This window comes from Gymnogyps californianus, chromosome 5 (genome assembly GCF_018139145.2).
Source record: "Gymnogyps californianus isolate 813 chromosome 5, ASM1813914v2, whole genome shotgun sequence".
NCBI lineage: Eukaryota > Metazoa > Chordata > Aves > Accipitriformes > Cathartidae > Gymnogyps > Gymnogyps californianus.
In genome coordinates, this window is record NC_059475.1 from 16916149 (window position 1) to 16928755 (window position 12607).

Below are 12607 nucleotides of genomic sequence, written 5' to 3' on the forward strand. Positions count from 1 at the left end.
ACCTCCTGTGAAGAGGAAGCAAGATGATCCTTTATTTTTTCACAACTGGTCTCCAGAGGAGAAATTCCCGATTCAATCTGCAGTGCTCTGCAATGTAATTCCCTCCTGATGCCTTCTTCCCTCCTCTCTTTGCTGTAAATTGCAAGGACTTCACCATTTAGCTGCAAGCCTCCCTTGGCATCTACCTGTACCTGTAGCAGATAGGCAATATTTTCACATAGCTCCCTCCAAACTTCTAAGTTTGGCTATGGAAACTTTGAATGAGCTGAAGAACTGTGGAGAATGGGTACAGTTGTAAAAATTGCCCAAAGCAAGAAGTCAGATGTGCAAGAGAGACCAGCAGCAGTGCCACAGTGTCAACATCAGTGAGTCATCTCCCTGTTGGAACTAAGCACAATGGTGACACTGCCCAGCAGTGACCCAGAAGACTAGGCCGCTGCCTTTCTTACAAATAAGTAGTTTATTTTCCACCCTCTGTAAGATAAAGGCCTTATTTTCTTTAAGCTAATGAAACCACTCTCTGTTTACTGAGTTCAGTTAAATTTAAGCAACTTATTTGTGTTGTATCACAGCTGAGCTCCTTGGCATTTATGCAATGGGGAAAAATTCAGATGAGTAAACTCATGTTTTATGACTCAGCAGACATAGTCTCAGTTTCTGGCTCTCACACAATCTCTTTCTGCAACCTTGGGCAAGCTACTTAATCGCTTACTGTGCCATCTGTAAAAAACTTCCCTTCTCTGTGTCTCCTATTTTATCCATCACCTCTTTATTGCAAATGTTATCCTACATATTTGTATAGCACTTACCAGCAAAGGAACTTTGCTCCTGGTAATCCCTAGGCATCGCTGGAATTAAAAGTAAAGTAATAATATCTGAACAATCAAACCATGCCATTTCCTTATTTCAACCTACAGTCCTTTAACATGTCCTCTGGATGTCTTCCAAAAATTGCCAAACTAGAAACTAAAGCACTAATAAGAATGTATCTCCTGTCACGTAGTTTGGCTACAGGTTCCAGAAATAGGGAACTTTCAGTGCTGAAAGACTGAGCACAGATGCCATGCCAGTGGGGAACAAGGCTGCAAAGTGGGAATTGGAGCCATGAGCTGCCTGGCAGTTACTGCAAAGACTGAAATTCTATTTGTTCACTGTAACATTCTCTGTCTCATTTTCTTCCTGCCAGAGTATTGCGCATAGGTGGCAGAACACAGAAAACACACTTTCTTGCCTCCCCATGTGTGTCATGCTTAGAGTTATTAGGGGATACTTTTTTTCCTATTGGATTTGCACCTGAGGTTCTGCCTCCTATAAGACATCCCCAGGTACAGATCAAGGAAGGGGAAGCTGAAATACTCCCTAAAGAGTCGTCTTTGGAGCCTGGGAGAGGTTACAACACATGAGATACCATGAGGTACCTCTATACCTGTGTCATCAGTAAGCACACTGCCATGTAACTAAAAAGTAGTCCTTCTGAAGTTCAGGCAAATCTGACAGTAGCCATGTCAGATGGCTACTAGGTTTTGAGAAGAAACAAATGCTGAAAGAAAGGAATAAAAGAGAGTAGACATACATATATCCACCAACCTTCCTTCTCAGTCAGTTTCAGGTGGGCCCAATTTTGCCACTCATAGGCAACCGGATGGGACTGGTCTCTTTTGGCAGTACTAAGGGCTTTATAAGTGTTTGCATGGCAGCAGCTCTCTGTTTGCTCTACTCTCACAAGCCCACAGGAACATCTCTATGTCAAGACTCAGGAGATTCTTCAGCACTGCAATGTCTCCTGCAGTGTGAAGTAGCTCTCAGAATCTCCCTATTGCAATCTGCTAAGGTATGTGGGATAATTCTGCTTATGAGCTAACCCAGGGTTTTGTAAAAGAGACGAGAAGATAGCACAGTCTTTCCACAGTCCTGCTCCAGTTGGAGGGAGACTTCTGTGGTCTGTTATGAAGTGCTGGACGTTTACATTTTGCTTTTCCTGTCGGAAGAAATAGATCTGGCAAACAGCCAGCAAGCTTTTCTGGAAAACTACTTTCCTAATAATTAAAAGCACCTGGGCAGACTTTCCTTGTCCAAACAGCACTGTCTCACCAGGCCAGGCCTTTAGGGTCAGAGATTCAGACACTGAATGGCTTTAGCAGTGGCAGGAATGTAGGAATTCAAGGTGCTCCTTCTTTACCTTATGCATCTTGAATGTCCATTTGCAATCCAAGGTAAAGATGACAAAGGACTGAATGAAAGCCTGTGACCTCTAAAGTGTCAAAAGCTCCTCAAAAGTTAGACTTTCATTCTGGCTCTGCCAGGTGTTTAGAGATCATGAGATGAACTTAAAAATAATGTGTCCTTGCCCTCCACCCCTGCCCCTCCAACACTACCTGTGGGGTTATGATCCTTTAGGGTGCTCTTGGATTATGTTTCCAGGCTTACTCCTGCAATCAAGAGGGATCCAATCATATTTCATTTTAAAGAAAAGCTGGGAGTCTTTCCTGCTTGTGATGCAAATGCAGGTCCTTCTGCAAGGAAAAAACCCACTGTCATGAGGTTGGCAGTCAAACTGTTAAAGGTGGTGGTGCTGTAGTTAAAGTGAAATTAAATCAGAGAAATTGAGATGACTGCAATTATTTATAGTTGGATGGAAGCAAGATCAGACTTTGCATTGCGTTTAGGCAGCTTCTACTTCCTTACCAGCTTTACTAGTCAATAGGTGTCTCTTAGAAAATACACTGTGTCTACCTGATATTGTCTGGAGAGGGAATGGGGACTGGCAGAGCATCCTGAGAGAAAGGTTATCTGTTGGCTAACAGCTGTCTTCCAGCTTATTCTGCCAGAGCCTAGATGAGGCAGTAAAACTCACATGGCTAAAGCATGTTCTGTAGCTAGTGGGATACCAGGAAGGAATATGACCCACATTTGTGGATAAATGAGTTATAGAAGTAATAGGCCATGTACAGCAGTCTTCTGTGTCCAGAAAAGGAGGACTGAGGAACAAGGGGAGAAAAATTAGGGAATCTACTTGGCAACTACGCTCTAGAAAAGAATAGCACCACCACTGACTGCTAAATAAATTTCCCACCTCTCCTGTTTTTCTCCTATAGCTATTGCTTTTCTTTTGCCTATGCATGCCTTAACCTCTACCTCAGCCCATGCTCGTATACAATGTCCCAAACTCCAGTCAGACACACCAGAAAGGTCAGTTCCTACAAGAAAGGGAGGAATCACTGCACCAAACTATGTAGAATATTTACCCTCCTATCTGGAATCCTGTAAAGAAAAATCTAAATGGTCTCTCTTAACTATAAGGCTTGTTTAGGAAATCAAAACTTTTAACGAGCATGTAGACAGCAATCAAGATTAATCCTCGTGTCTCTCAAGGCCTGGACAAGCCAAAGCCTGAAGACCTCTTCAGAAGAAGAGCAGCAAATAGAAGTTTTGATAGTTAATCAGAATCTCTTGATTACTGAGATCAACATATTTATGGTTTTAACTTTAATTTTGAATCTTCTACCTGTAGACAAAGAATTGCTGCATCCTGGAGATACGTACTTCCTGTAGAATCAGAACTGGCTAACAGACTAGGTAAGATTAATGCTGGGACAAACAATTTAAAAAAAAAATTGGATCATATTTATCTCACCAAACCGTATATTAATAGTAAGGGCAAGATTGAGTTCTGGTGCAGAAAGAATATGCTTTCTAGAAGAGAAACATAATCAGTTTTATTCCCTAGATTAATTAAGTATGCTGGATATAGGAAATGAATTAATTGTGCAAATGCTCCATTATGATTCCCTCTGATAATCACTAAGAAGCACAAGCACATCCTCCATTATCTCCTGCTTTCCTGAGCTGCAGGGATTAGAAATCTCTCACAATGATACACCATGTTGAAACCACAAGACACTCACTTGCCTGGGACCCAGGCAAGGCTGGTCAAATCATTGTGGTAGATGGGCATGGCGAGTATTCTCATAACAATGATATTTCCCCTGTATCAGTTGTTAAGTGTCCCTCTTAGAGTGCATTAGAGCAAAGAAGCCAGCTACTGAGAGTGAAGAGCTTAGTCCTAGCAGAAAGCCTCAGCACTGTCTGGTTTGTGGAAGATGACAGCATAGTCTGACAGAAAACCCATGCAATGTGTTTATAGCCACTTCTGTAGTGCTTGCAGCCGCAGATTGAGTCCTACCTCTACTTAGGCTGATGGTGCAGCAGCAGCAGCAATGCTCCTTCAACAAGAAAAAAACTAGTTTCAGTGTTTCCCTGCTTTTGACTTGCTGCTTTCATGTTGAGGTTCTGGACAGTTTGATTTGTTCCTGATCAGCTGCTTCAAATCTTTCTCTATTTCCTTGCTTTGGTATCACCAGGAGGTATGAGTTTTGTGGAGAAATAAGGCAGTAATTTTCTGCCATGCCCATGATATCTGTTTTCCCCTCACCCTATTCTCTTCCTGTTTCCTGTCTCCCTGGCCACTGTTATTTCTTGCCAAAAAGGAGTGTTTTTACAGTGACACAGTTAATTAGAGTAACTGTACTGCTGTAGAACCATATATAGTATATACATGAAAGGAGTTATGTGCTTAATCTCTCAACTAGCAACAGAGGTGACAGGTACAGCTCCTTAGCCAGTCACTCATGGGGGCTAAAAGAGAGAACAAACTCACACCACCTCTGGCAGAGAATATAGTCTGTAGAGCCATTGCCCTTCTGTACTGCCCTTTTAGAGTTACCTTGCTCTGCAGCAATTAGCAAGGAGGACAAGTATAGAAAATAACAAATGATTGCTTGTTTTCATATCCTACAAAGCTGCTGCAACAGCATATGTCTGTGTAGATGTACTTTGAGAAGTTCAGGATCTTTAGGAAAATGGAAGTTTTCCATTTTAAGAGAACAGATTATTCACCCAACCTTTTTAAGCTGTCAGCTGTAACATTAACTCAGACTATTGCGGGTGAGTACCTATTGAAGCAGGTTGAATCTAATCCATCAGTTTTTAAAAGGACCTATACCTCCCACAGGGTTTATTGTTAGTTGTTGATGCGGCTTCCTTTCCTTTTGGACCCTTGTTTTCTTGGGGAGCAGAAGTACTCTTCAGAACAGCCTGTTGTTTAACTGAGGAATTGCAGGTGGAAGCATTGCACACAGAAACTATTAATCCAAAGAGCAATCTGCTGGTGTAGCATTTTTGTTCTTATGCAAGTGCATAGTATTAGAACATGGGGGAACAGCAATAGCGATACTTCATTATTTGATTTGTAGCTTATTATTTCACTTACTAGAGTTTAGTGAGCGTAAGAGCTTTTCCCAGTAGCATCAGGAAGCTGTATAGCACTGACTGTTCAAGTGGTAGATAGCAGGGATTTTTTTAAAAATAGATATTTAAAAAAATGTTATCGAAAAACAGAACCTGGGATTTTTGAAAAGGATGTAAGCAAGCTAGGTACTCAGCTGTCATTGAGACTTGAAAGGCCAGCATAAGAACTTGACCAGCTAAGCCTCAGTATGTCTTAAAGGATGTTTAGGGCTGTGGTGCCACAGTAAATAGCAGGTTGTTGCCAAAACATCATTTCCAGTCAGACAGGACAAGTAAATGAACAAAGATCAGAGCATCACCAGGCATTAGAATTGCAAGTGCAGGGATGCAAATTCAGAGCCAGGGAGTTCAGCCATGCTAGCTGGGATGTGAACTGATAATTTTTTGATGTCAGCTTTTGTCTTCTTCCCAGGCAGATGTCTTCCTAGCCTTCTTGCCATCTTGCTTTTCAAGCTCAATTGCTAGGTGTTACTGCCAAGATGCTTGAAACCATCCCAATTCAACCACAGTGGTTTAAGCACAGTAAACAGGACCTGATATCCACCAAGAGGAGTCTTACGATATCTCTGTTTCTGTTTCTCAGTGCTGGATACCAACACTCCAGGGATTCAGTCTCACCTCTTCCTTGCTTTTCGCCTTTTTGCTTCCTGACATTTTTTGCATACCTTTGTAAAAAGCAAGAGATGTTTAGCTTAAAGCAGGTATTTGTGCAGGAGAATACTGGTTATATGTAAAACAGGCCAGTTGTGCTCCAGCCAGCAGTTTTATTGCTCAAATAACTGCTTCTCCCACTTTATTACAGTATTGCCAAATGTAGATTGCTATGAAAATAGTCCATGCTTCAGTACCATGTGTGAAATGAGTACAAGAAGATGTGTCTACATCACTTCTGGGGGCAATCTCTGCAATGGAGCAAGAATTAAATGACCCTGAAGACTCTAATTACTCTCCTAGGATGTCTATAAATGGTACTTTCCTGATATAGTTGATATGCATCATGCTTGGAAGACACCTGCAATTTTGCATCATTTCTCCACATTATTATTTATATTTCTTGGAGGGATAAGCAAAAGACATTATAAAAGCCCAGCATTCAAACTGTGCCCACCCCCCAATTTGTAATGTCAGAAGAAAGGGAAAAGGAGGCTCAGTCATTTTGTCAAAGATTTCAACACATTTAAATTTTAACCTTTTAATTTGTTCCTTCTTTAATAGGTATCTGTCACTTTGGGATTTGAGCTGTCATCTGTGGCTCTAGAGATGACAATCCTCTGATGCAGAAATCTTGGTGCTGTTAACGTATCAGTGGTTTTGCAAGTGGTGTCACAGAACCATGGTTTTGCTGACAAGTTTCTTAAGGTTTCAGTTCTTGGACGTAGCAGGATGTGTTGTAGGAGATCATGGCAGATGGGACTTCTAGACAGCATAAGATGTCTAGCCACTCCCTTTTCTACTGCCCAGAGGTCCCCAGTCATATACACACCTGCTAGGTTACACTAGACAGGTGACTTCATGCATTCACTAGAGCAGACTCAGCTATTGTAATGTTTTGTAGTACAAGTTTAGAAATTAGCTTGGTGTTATTCCATTTGGATTATATGGTGTCATTTTGGGGACTTAAATAGTAATTGAAAGTGATTCAACTGAGGTTTTATATGCTGAAAAACATCTATGCATTTCTTTAGTGAGCAGGGAGGCAAGAACAAAAAAACTGGCAGGTGGAGAAGGGGAAATCTTTCTGCCAGCTACATAGGCTGCCAGCTGCTTCTGGTATTTCCCAGAATCCTGCCAGTCACTGCTTCCTATTGCTCTATATACCACCTCAGACCTCTCTCTCCTGTGTGGGGCAGCTGAGCTATGGCTGTGCCCTTTGGTAATCCCTGCAGGGACTACCTATCATGAACATCGCTTTCCTCCTACCCTTTCTGAGTAAAACTCTGATGTATATTTATTGTGCTAGAGCCCTTTGCAACCCATGACATTACTCCTGGCTGAAGCCTAGTGATTACACGGGACCTTGCATTTGTGAGACAAGCTATACGACCATGACCTCTTCCCTACTCCCACTGAAAGAGAGTCCATTTGTTGCTGTGTAGAAGATGACCTGTTTAAAAGGCTGGTGTCTGTTTGAACTTGAGTCACTTCTTACAAAAATGTTCTGTTGTGTTGGAAGTAGCTCAGGTGCTGCAGATGCTTTGCAGTGTGCTAGTCTGTGGGGTTTTAATGCATATTTTCCCTTCAATTATTATGTAAAAGATATCCTCAGGCCCACCTGCCTTCCCACACAGAGGAAACTGGCCACTGAATGAGCGTAATAGATTGAAGGTGTTACCCACCTCCAAAAGTAGTTTCAGTTACTGCACTTTGAAGTCTTGTTGAAAGTTGGGTAAAAAACCCACAAAAGCTTGTTTTCAATTTGTTCTCTTTGCTAGCCCCCACCACAACAACAAAAACTGTCCTCCTTCTCCCCCTCAGTCAAAAATAAAACCATCCCAAAGCTGGCCTAACCAGACCTCAAGTTAACTCTCCTCGTGTTGTAAAAAGTGACACATTGTCTTTTAATATCCTGTCTGCTCATGTTTTACCCTCCATCTGAAAGATGGCTCTGCCAGCAGCTCAATACACCTTTAATTCCTTGTCAGGAACATGAGAAAAATAAAAAAAAAATACTGGTTAGGGGTTAAAATACTACACAGCAGTCCCCAGCCAGTACCTCCTGCAGCTACAGGCTGTGGAAAGCTCGTACCAGCAGAAACCAGGTTAGAGTCACATCCAACATCTGAGATGTTTCTGCATCACTTCTAATGGTAGGACCATCCCCAGATGCAGTATTTAGCCACTTTCTGCTTTTTCACCAAAGCTGCTGCTGAGGCTAGTGTAGTGTTTGCTGTAAATTCTTCAATCTTGACACCCTAGGAAGGTCCTCAGCACTCATGAAGACGTTCATCTCAATAACCTTTCCATGAGTGTAACATCTTTCCTGTGGACTGCTCTGCTCTCAAGGAGGATTTCTAATTTAATGTCCAATATTTATCATGTCCCTGATGAGCTCAGGCAAAGAGAGTGAATTTCATGCTGTGATCTTCCATTTGAACTAAGAACATATGAACCAAAATATATTTGTACCAATTTATGTTCTCTTTTGTTACTACTTTTGTGTATATGTAAAAAAAAAAACCAAAATCCCTTCTAATATCAAGACCTTTAGTCAATCTTTTTAATTTCAAGGTTCTTTTAAAAGTAGTAGAACTGCATTTGTTCCTGGGACAACACTGTACATTGTGGTCATGTACAATTTAGTTTATTCTTCCCTTATTCTTCTGTTGCAATGTAAAAGGGACTTGTAGTCCTGCTTTGTGAGTTGTTCCCAAGAGACTCGTCTCTGAGTTCAGTGGTACATGGAAGCCTGAAGGACCCTTTCGGGGTCAGAAGAAGTGGTGTAAATAAGAGCCAGAGCAATGTCAACCAGAAAGATCACTTTGGGCTTACATAGCTTCAGGGCACTGAGCAATGATGGATAGGACAGAAGTCCATTTGTCATTCTGTGTGAGTCACATAGGTCCCATCTTGTCTCAATCTGAGGACTTGCAATGGCAAGCAAAAACACACAGCACTTTTTGGACCTCAGTCTGAAATCATAACACAGAGTGCTTCCTCTCTTACGAATGACAATAGTCACATATATTTTCCTTGCCATTTTACCTGTCTTGCTTACTGAAATAGCAAGCTGATGCTAGCAGACTTGTTTCTTGCTATATGCTTATATAGTACTTTGTACAGTGAGGCTCTGTTTTGGACATTGCTACTGTAAGCAGCTAAGAAATGCCCTACTTGGTCAGACCAGTGATGAATCCATCCAATCCAGTATCCTGTCTCCAGCGGTGGCATTAGGAGATTCTGTTTAGGAAGAGCAAACAAACTTGACTCCTATCTGAGGTCCATTCCCAGCATCCACAGTCATTGATTAGGGATGTTATAGACTCATCTCTGCCTTTTCCCTGTTTACGGACATGTTGTCCGTGAATTTGTCTACCCTCTTTCTGGAACTGCTCACACTGTTTGTCTTTAAAACCTGCTGTGACTACAAATTCCACAAGTTCATTGCCTGCTATGTAAGAAAGCACTTTACTGTATCTGTAAAACAAATCTCTTACTAGTGTTAGTGATCCCTAGTTCTAGATGGGATTTAGTGAACAAGTTTTTAATTCATCTTATTTCCAGGTAGCCTTCTCCTCTCTTAATTGAAGTCTCAGCTTTTTAAGTCTCCCTTGGTAAGACAACTGCACCATCATCCACATCATTTTAACTGCCCTTCTCAGTACCTTCCCTCAGTCCATTATGTCCTTCTTGCAATGCTGAGAGCAGAGTGGCACACATTAGTCAGGATGTGGGTGCACATGGGGTTTATGCATTGGCAAAATGATGCTCTCTGCATTGTTCTCAACACCCTTCCTGATGATGCTCAACAATTTGATGCCTCTTTTGGCTGATGCTGCACATTGAGCTGATGAATGAAACTGTGAATAACTAATGAGAATATACTATTGTGATCAAGGCTGGCTGTGGTATGCAGTTAAATATAGCCATACTGATTTTATTTATTTTTTTTAGAAACTATATTTAGTTGCTGGTCTCGGTGAAAGACAAATATTATCAGCCAGGGCAACTGCTCCAAATCGGACAGCTTTGGGTCACTATATTTTTGCAGTCCCCCCTTTCTCTCTGCCCAGAGCATTAGTAGTACCTTACTGTATAAATTAGAGCACCCATAAGTAATATGCCTGCACATTCTTCCTGGATTTGTGTGCAAGAGCCCAAGGCGACTTTTAAACTTAGGTCTCTTGTTCAAAAACTTGATTATAAGGATGTGGAAACACTTCTTTCTGATGCTTCCTTTTGAAGAGGTTTTATGACTCAGATGCACAAATTAACTTCCAGATGAAAGTATAGTAGAAGCTTTAGCCCAGGAGCAACACCTACCCAGTTTTATAATCCTGTCACACATATAGCTTTAATAAAAGCCTGTAGAATAAACAAAACTTACCTATAGAAACAATGAGGCAACAGCAGTTGTAATTCAGGGAATTTCCAGCAGATTAGTAACAAGCTGTGAAGAGCCTGTGGCCTGAAATGCAATCTTGAGCCTCTACTTCCTAGGACATCATTTGTGTTGTGATGGTTATTGCTGCTGAACAATTAACACCTGGAAGACTTTAAAAAATTTGGCTTTTAATTTCTCTTTTCCATTTTCAGCATGTGAAGTCTCTGATTCTGGCATGAATCACAGCTCTTTGCCATCCAGCTCTTCCCTGAGGTCTGCATGGCTAGCAGTCAACCAGAGCATGCTATAAAGAGCAGAGGCATTCATCCAAGGAAGCAATCAGGTACACGTGTGATTCTTTCTCCACAGAGCTCTCAAAATCTAATCAGAAGAGATTTTTTGAAACATTCCTCCCAGAATTTTAAACAACCTGGAGGAGACAAACATTTCATCAGAATCTGTACATACAAAAAAAGTTTGATTGCTACCAGTTTTGGTTTTTTTTTTTCAATGAATCAAATGGAAATAGCACTTCTGTTTTACATTACAAAATAATTACACTTTTTAGTGCCCTGTGTTTCTTGGCACTTTTTTTTTCTTTTTGTGGCCATCTTCTTCAGCATATCTGAGCCTATTCAAATGTCTGTGAATCTTGGTAGCTCACTCCTTCAGTGCAGACAGAGCTATGTCCCTGATTGAGTACTTCCTGCACCCAAGAAATGTCTGTGGAAAGGAGTTAGTCCTTTCCTTGAGGTCTGGTAACAGTCAGTCAGAGATGTACCCTAAAACAGTAACAAACCTCCTGTGCTCTCTTTGTGACAGTTTAACCTACTATGTATAAATCCTACTGATGACTGGCACTAGTTATGGTTATAATTAAAGATATGCATTAAGGTAATTTTATATTACAGTCCTAGAAATACTCTGCTTAGGTATCTCTACAAGTAAATTTAATGCAGTCCTCTACTATTTTGAATGCTCCAGAAATGAGACTGTCTCCCAGAACTTCCGAGGCCTCCTGGTTCAGGTACTTGACATATGAGTAGTTGTGAGGACTCAGCCACAAGTGTTATATGAGAAGTAATTAATCACAGATTCCATGTAGCTTGTATGTGAAAAGCCCCACCAGCTATACTGGATCCAGACAGACATGGTGTGGTGAAAGAAGTTTAGCTTCCTGTAATAGTGATGTAGCTGCCCAGTTGCTCTCTGGAGCAAGGAATTAACATAGCCTAAGAAATACAATGCCCCTTGCTTCTAAGTTGGGGTATGTGGCCTATTAAGGAAAGAAGAATGAGTGAACTTGAGACTCCAGGGACACGTAGAGTCTGGGGATGGCAACATCAGCTTGAAGATACTTATAAATTTGAACAGGTCAGAATCCCATTTCTTGCTGTCTCAGTGCCTTTTTTTTTTTTTTTTTTAATTTCCTCCCTCAGGGCTGGCTGCCATTATTGCTTAAATCAGCGGAGAGATTCCCACTGAATTTCAGGGGCAACTGGATTAGTTACTAGGTTGTTGTACTGGAAAGGCATGCAATTAAAAAAACCATGTTGTTCTCACTGTGTTGGAGCCAAGGATGACCAAGTATGATTGCTCAAGTGCAGCTGTGCAGCGTAACCCTGATCTGCCACCATGAAGGTAGTTGGTTGCATTTTAGATGCAAGTGAAACTCGGCCTGGCCAGAAGCTGCAGTTTGGCAACTTAGACCCACTGGGGCTCTGCCCAGGCATGGGGAGCTGCAACAAGGAATTTCTTTTAAGAGTCAGAGCTGTAATTTCCAAATGGTAGGGTTTGATCTGCAGAAGTTATCTCAGCATAACAACTTCACTGCAGCTGGTGAGACTTCTGGCAGGTGTGTAGGTTACCAGGAGGAATCTTCAGCTGGAAAACAGTAGAAGTGTAGAAAAGGTGGTTTTATTAATGGTTTTTGTATAGTGTTTATTTATTTGAATGTTCCCTAACATTTTTAAACTACTTTTCTGAAGTAATTATCTATTTCCTACAAATCTGATTGATACGAAGAGATGCCCCCACACTGTTTATCTAACTCCAACTGTAAGTCTCAGCCTCCCAAACAGTAAGGTATGCGCATGCCCTTATAGAATCATAGAATAGTTTGGGTTGGAAGGGACCTTTAAAGGTCATCTAGTCCAACCCCCCTGCAGTGAGCAGGGACATCTTCCACTAGAGCAGGCTGCTCAGAGCCCTGTCCAACCTGACCTTGAATGTTTCCAGGGATGGGGCATCTACCACCTC

General features: G+C 41.4%; 1 long non-coding RNA gene across 1 annotated transcript; it reads left to right on the forward strand.

Annotated features, from left to right (window-relative positions):
- Window positions 1-1779: 1779 nt before the first annotated feature.
- LOC127017454 (uncharacterized) lies at window positions 1780-10685 on the forward strand. The gene is made up of 3 exons (XR_007766588.1): window positions 1780-1831; window positions 3512-3576; window positions 10561-10685. It is a non-coding gene; the product is annotated as an uncharacterized LOC127017454 (long non-coding RNA).
- The last annotated feature ends 1922 nt before the right edge of the window (window positions 10686-12607 follow it).